Source organism: Sapajus apella, unplaced genomic scaffold (genome assembly GCF_009761245.1).
Source record: "Sapajus apella isolate SASKATOON/1434 unplaced genomic scaffold, GSC_monkey_1.0 scaffold19, whole genome shotgun sequence".
NCBI lineage: Eukaryota > Metazoa > Chordata > Mammalia > Primates > Cebidae > Sapajus > Sapajus apella.
The window spans coordinates 4900357-4908039 of record NW_022436959.1 but is presented as its reverse complement, the minus strand read 5'-3'; the positions used below and the strand labels follow the sequence as shown (position 1 = coordinate 4908039).

The 7683-nt window shown below is 40.8% G+C and overlaps 1 pseudogene across 1 annotated transcript; it reads left to right on the top strand.

The window, feature by feature from the left end:
* Positions 1-1437: 1437 nt before the first annotated feature.
* LOC116557374 lies at positions 1438-2664 on the top strand (annotated as a pseudogene). The gene has a single exon (XR_004271485.1). The product of XR_004271485.1 is annotated as an STARD3 N-terminal-like protein pseudogene (transcript).
* The last annotated feature ends 5019 nt before the right edge of the window (positions 2665-7683 follow it).

Genomic DNA, 7683 nt, shown 5'->3' with positions numbered 1-7683 from the left:
ATCACTCCTCAGCAAATGCAAAAGAATGGAAATCATAACAAACAGTTTCTCAGACCACAGGGCAATCAAATTAGAACTCATGATTAAGAAACTAACTCAGAACCGCACAACTTCATGGAAACAGAACAACTGGCTCTTGAATGTTGACTGGATAAACAATGAAATGAAGGAAGAAATAAAGATGTTCTTTGAAACCAACGAGAACAAAGACACAATGTACCAGAATCTCTGGGACACATTTAAAGCAGTGTCTAGAGAAAAATTTATAGCAATAAATGCCCACACAAGAAGCAAGGAAAGACCTAAAATCGACACCCTATCATCAAAATTGAAAGAGCTAGAGAAGCAAGATCAAAAAAATTCAAAAGCTAGCAGAAGACAAGAAATAACTAAGATCAAAGCAGAACTGAAGGAGATAGAGACACAAAAAACCCTTCAAAAAACCAATAAATCCAGGAGCTGGTTTTTTGAAAAGATCAACAAAATAGACCACTATCCAGATTAATAAAAAAGAAAAGAGAGAAGAATCAAAAAGATGCAATAAAAAATGATAAAGGGGATATCACCACAGATTCCACAAAAATACAAACCACTATCAGAGATTACTACAAACAATTCTATGCACATAAACCAGTAAACCTGGAAGAAATGGATAAATTCCTGGGCACTTGCACCCTCCCAAGCCTAAACTAGGAAGAAGTCCAAACCCTGAATAGACCAATAACAAGGGCTGAGGGTGAGGCAGCAATTAATAGCCTACCAACCAAAAAAAGCCCAGGTCCAGATGAGTTCACAGTTGAATTCTACCAGACATACAAAGAGGAGCTGGTACCACTCCTTCTGAAACTATTCCAAACAATCCAGAAAGAGGGAAGCCTCCCCAAATCATTTTATGAGACTAGCATCATCCTGATACCAAAACCCGGCAAAGACTCAACAAGAAAAGAAAACTTCAGGCCAATATCTATGATAAACATAGATGCAAAAATCTTCAATAAAATACTGGGAAACCAATTGCATCAGCACATCAAAACACTTATCCATCACGATCAAGTAGGCTTCCTCGGGATGGAAGTCTGGTTCAACATATGCAAGTCTATAAACGTAATTCACCACATAAACAAAACCAAAGACAAAAACCACATGATTATCTCAATAGATGCAGAGAAGGCCTTCCACAAAATTCAACAGCGCTTTATGCTAAAATCTCTCAATAAACTAGGTATCAACAGAACGTATCTCAAAATAATAAAAGCGACGGCTGCTGGGTGCGGGCGGTGGGCTGTGTGTTGCCCTGCGTACTGGGTCCTGGGTCCCTCCCTGCCGAGCCCCGCCCCTCAGGTCCCGGCATGACCGCGGAGCTGCAGTCCCCAGGCCAGCCTGGGGTGGCCATCCCCGGAACCACCCTTTGAGGTGTCCTCTCTTTAGGGATGGTGAGGTTGGAAGAAGGTTCCTGTAACCCAGGATAACCACCTGCCAGAAAACATGGAGAATGCTCTCAACCGGAGCCAGGGCTCCCATGCTTCTCTGCGAGACATCCATTACATCAACCCCACACAACTCATGGCCAGAATTGAGTCCTATGAGGGAAGGGAAAAGAAAGGCATATCTAATGTCAGGAGGACTTTCTGTTTGTCACCTTTGACCTCTTATTTGTAACATTACTGTGGATACTAGAATTAAATGTGAATGGAGGCATTAAGAATACGTTAGAGAAAGAGGTGGTGCAGTATGACTACTACTTTTCATATTTTGATACATTTCTTTTGGCAGTTTTTCAATTTAAAATATTAATACTTGCATACGCTGTGTACAGACTGTGCCATTGGTGGGCAATAGCGTTGACAACGGCAGTGACCAGTGCCTTTTTACTAGCAAAAGTGATCCTTTCAAAGCTTTTCTCTCAAGGGGCTTTTGGCTATGTGCTGCCCATCATTTCATTCATCCTTGCCTGGATTGAGACGTGGTTCCTGGATTTCAAAGTGTTACCTCAAGAAGCAGAAGAAAACAGACACCTGATAGTTCAGGATGCTTCAGAGAGGGAAGCACTTACACCTGGTGGTCTTTCTGATGATCAGTTTTATTCCCCTCCTGAATCTGAAGCAGGATCTGACGAAGCTGAAGAAAAACAGGACAGTGAGAAACCACTTTTAGAACTATGAGTACTACTTTTGTTAAATGTGAAAAACTCTCACAGAAAGTCACCGGAGGCAAAAGGAGGCTAGAAATGGAGCCTCCCTGTTGACAATAAAATGGTGATGCTCACTGCTGACTTTATTGAACAGCTAATAAAGATTTATTTATCGTAATACCTCACAGACATTGTACCATATCCATGCACATTTAGTCACCTGCCTGTGGCCAGTAAGGTAATGTCATGATTCATCCTCTCTTCAGTGAGACTGAGTCTGATGTGTTAACCATTAGGTGAGGAAAGTCTTGTGCTGTATTCGTAATCAGAAGACTTAAATATTGAAATAAAACTTTTTTAGTAAGCAAAATACCTTTTAATTTCAATTCACAGAATGACATTTTTTTGTTTTATGTCTCAGATTTATTTTGTATTTCTTTTTTCACATCCTACATTCCCTTTGTTTTTAAACTCATGCACATGTGCTCTTTGTACAGTTTTTAAAAGCATAATAAAATGCATCATGTCAAAAAGTGATGATAATAATAATAATAATAATAATAAAAGCTATTTACGACAAACCCACAGCCAATGTCATACTGAATGGGCAAAAACTGGAAGCTTTCCCTTTGAAATCTGGCACTAGACAAAGATGCTCTCTCTCACTACTCGTATTTGATATAGTATTGGAAGTTCTAGCCAGAGCAATCAGGCAAGAAGAATCAATGTTGTGAAAATGGCCATACTACCCAAAGTAATTTATAGATTCAATGCTATCCCCCATCAAGCTACCTATGACCCTCTTCACAGAACTGGAAAAAAACACCTTAAAATTCATATGGAACCAAAAGACAGCCCACATAGCCAAGTCAATTCTAAGCAAAAAGAACAAAGCTGGAGGCATCACGCTACCTGACTTCAAACTATACTACAAGGCTACAGTAATCAAAAGAGCATGGTACAGGTACCAAAACAGAGATATAGTCCAATGGAACAGAGCAGAGTCCTCAGAGGCAACACCACACAACTACAACCATCTGATCTTTGACAAGCCTGACAAAAACAAGCAATGGGGAAAGGATTCCTTGTTTAATAAATGATGTTGGGAAAACTGGCCAGCCATGTGCAGAAAGCAGAAACTGGACCCCTTCCTGACACCTTACACTAAAATTAACTCCAGATGGATTAAAGACTTAAACATAAGACCTAACACCATAAAAACCCTAGAAGAAAACCTAGGGAAAACCATTCAGGACATAGGCATAGGCAAGGACTGCATGACTAAAATACCAAAGGCATTGGCAACAAAAGCCAAAATAGACAAATGGGGTCCAATTAAACTCCAGAGCTTCTGCACAGCAAAAGAAACAATCATTAGAGTGAACTGGCAACCAACAGAATGGGAAAAAATTTTTGCAATCTACCCATCTGACAAAGGGCTAATATCCAGAATCTACAAAGAACTAAAACAGATTTACAAGAAAAAAACAAACAAAACCATTCAAAAGTGGGCAAAGGATATGAACAGACACTTTTCAAAAGAAGACACATATGAGGCCAACAAACATATGAAAAAATGCTCATCATCACTGATTAGAGAAATGCAGACCAAAACTACATTGAGATACCATCTCACGCCAGTTAGTATGGTGATCATTAAAAAACCTGGAGACAACAGATACTGGAGAGGATGTGGAGAAATATGAAAGTTTTACACTGTTGGTGGGAGTGTAAATTAGTTCAACCATTGTGGAAGGCAGTGTGGAATTCCTCAACGACCTAGAAATAGAAATTCCATTTGACCCAGCAATCCCATTACTGGGTATATATCCAAAGGATTATAAATCATTCTACTATAAAGACACATGCACACGTATGTTCATTGCAGCACTGTTTACAATAGCAAAGACTTGGAACCAACCAAAATGACCATCGATGATAGACTAGATGGGGAAAATGTGGCACATATACACCATGGAATACTATGCAGCCATAAAAAACGATGAGTTTCTGTCCTTTGTAGGGACATGGATGAACCTGGAAACCATCATTCTCAGCAAACTGACACAAGAACAGAAAATCTAACATGGCATGTTCTCACTCATAGGTAGATGTTGAACAATGAGACCACATGGACACAGGTAGGAAAACATCACACACTGAGGTCTGTTGGGGGGGACTAGGGGAGGGACAGTGGGGGAGTAGGGAGTTGGGGAGGGATAACATGGGGAGAAATGCCAGATACAGGTGATGGGGATGGAGGCAGCAAACCACAGTGCCATGTATGTACCTATGCAACAATCCTGCATGTTCTTCACATGTACCCCAGAACCTAAAATGCAGTAATATATATATATTAAAAATAAAAAAAGAAATACCCTGCTTATCATCAAAATTTCCCCTAGATTCAGCAACTGTAATTAGTTATCCATTGCTATTATGCCAAATCTTAGTAGCCTAAAACAATAGATATTTATGATCTCAGGCAGTTCCTATGGGTCAGGAATTTGGCAGTGGCTTGGCTGGGTGGTTCTGGCTCAGGGTATCTAATGAGGTTGCATTTAAGCTGCCAGCCAGAAGCTGCATTTATCTGAAGGCTTACCTGGGGCTGGGGAATCTGCTTCCAGGATGAGTCATTCACATGCCTGGCAAGTTAGTGCTAGAACCAAGAAGGCCTCTACTCCTTATCACATGGAACTTCCCATAGGTCTACTTGACTGTCTTCATGGCATGACAGCTGGCTTCCCCTAGAGCAAGGGATCTCAGAGAGAAAGCAAGGAGAAAGCAGTGTCTCCTGTGACCTACTCTTAGAAGTCATACACTATCACTTCCACCATATTCATTATTTGCTCACATTCAAGGGGAGGAGAATCAAGCATTAACTTTTTTTTTTTTTTTTAAGAGACAGGATGTTGGCTGGGCATGCTGGTTCACACTTGTAATCCCAGCATTTTGGAAGGACAAGGCAGGTGGATGACCTGAGGTCAGGAGTTCCAGACCAGCCTGACCAACAGGGTGAAAGCTCGCCTCTGCTAAAAATACAAAAATTAGCCAGGTATGGTGGTGCACACCTGTGGTCCCAGCTACTTGGGAGGCTGAGGCAGTATAATCCCTTGAACCCAGGAGTAGGAGGTTGCCATGTGCCAAGACTGCACCACTGTACTCCAGCCTGGGCAACAGAGCAAGACTTCATCTCAAAAAAAAAAAAAAAGAGAGAAAGAGAGAGAGAGAGGGTCTTGTTATGTTGCTCAAGCTCCTGGACTCTCCTGCCTCCACCTCCTGAGCAGCTAGCTATGCACACACTACAGGTGTGTGCCACCATGCCTGGCTTCTGTATTATTATTATCATGAGACTCTGTCTCACTCTGTCACTCAGTCTAGAGTTCAGTGGCATGATCATAGCTTACAGCAGCCTCTAAGTCCCAGGCTCCAGAGATCCTCCTAACACAGCTTCCCAAGTGCCAGGACTACAGGAACGCATCACTATGTCTGGCTAATTTTTTTTTAAGTTTTTGTAGAAGTAAAAGTCTCCCTATGTTTCTCAGGCTGATTTCAAACTCCTGGGCTCGAGTAGTCCTCCCACCTAGTCTTCCAAAGTGCTGTGATTATAGGTATGAACCACCACACCTGGCCTTCTATAGTATTTTTGAAGCAAATCCCTACATCATATCTAATTTATAAATGTTTAAGAATGTTATCTCTGAAAGATAAAGAATTTCAAAATGTTATATACTTTTAAAATGATAATTTCTTAATATCAAGTAGCAAATTAGTATTTCATTTCCATTTGTCTCATAAATGTCACATTTTTTATTGAGATACAATTTACATGCCATGAAGTTCACCCTTTTAGGCTGGGTGCAGTGGCTCATGCCTATAATCCCAGCATTTTGGGAGGCTGAGGCGTGCGGATCACTTGATGTCAGGAGTTCAAAACCAGCCTGGCCAACGTGGTAAAACCTTGACCCTATTAAAAATACAAAAATTAGCCAGGCATCGTGGTGCACACCTGTAGTCCCAGCTACTTAGGAGGCAGATTAGATTATTACTTATTTGCTTTAACCCACAGCACACATGCAACAGTCTCAGAATACTAATACCAAGACCACCACTAATAATATGATTAAAAATACATATTTTTCCTATCTTATTTTCTTTGATGTATATTCCACTAGTGATGCCAAATTACTGTTTTGATAAAAAGGTATTTCTGGTATGGTTATGCTACCCACTGGATGCTCATTTAGATGCACTAGCTTCATCCTCAAATCTTTTACTTTTGTTTCATAATCATGTAAAATATTACATCATTCCAAAGTCAAGTTTACAAAACAAGAGATATTGAAAGAGACTTCTTTTTCTTTTTTTGAGATGGAATTTTGCTTTTGTCATCAAGGCTGGAGTGCAATGGCACAATGTCGACTCACTCTGATGATGGCAACCTCCACCTCCCAGGTTCAAGCAATTGTCCTGCCTCAGCCGCCCAAGTAGCTAAGATTATAGGCGTGTACCACCATCCCCAGCTACGTTTTGTATTTTTAGTAGAGATGGAGTTCCACCATGTTGGTCAGGCTGGTGTTGAACTCCTGACCTCCAGGGATCTGCCCACCTCGGCCTCCTAAACTGTTTGGATTTCAGGCATGAGCCACTGTGCCCGGCCGAAAGAGACTTTTATTTTGTTATTGTTTTTTGAGGCAGGGTCTTATTCTGTCACCAGGCTGGAGTGCAGTGGTGGGATCATGGTTCCCTGCAGCCTTCACCTTCTGGGTTCAATCAATTCTCCCATGTCAGCCTCCCAAGTAGATGGGACAGGTGTGCACCACCACACCCGGCTAACTTTTTCTATGATTTGGTTGAAAATGGGATTTCATCGTGTTGCCCAGGCTGGTCTTGAACTCCTAAACTAATTCATCCACCTTAGCCTCCCATAACTTTTATTTTTATCCCTCACTTTGTTCCTTCCCTCTTCCTGTAATTAACCATTTTTAAATGTTTATAATTTATCCTTCCATTTAAAAAATATAGCAAATACTTTACATAGATAATATAATATTGTGCATTTTACTATACACAAACTTTCCTCCACTTTGCTCCTTAATATGTTTTGAAGATCTACTCTATAGATCTGCCATTATTTGTATAATCAATCCTCTATTGGTGGACAATTGGATTGTTTCTGTCCTTTCTGCTCCTACAAATATTGTTGTAAGGATGGCTGGATGTGGTGAGTCATGCCTGTAATCCCAGCAATTTAGGAGGCTGTAGTGCAAGGATCACTTGAGTCAGGAATTTGAGACCAACCTGGGAAACATAGAAAACCTTGTCTCTATAGAAAAAATTTAAAAATTATCCAGGCGTGGTGGCATGTGCCTGTAGTCCCAAGTCCCAGCTACTCAGGAGGTGAAGGTGGGAGGAATGCTTGAGCCTGGGAGATTGAGGCTACAGTGAGAAAAGACTGAGCCACTGCACTCCAGCCTGAGTGACAGAGTGAAACACTGTCTCATATATATATATATATATGAGACTATATATATATATATATATGAGACTAT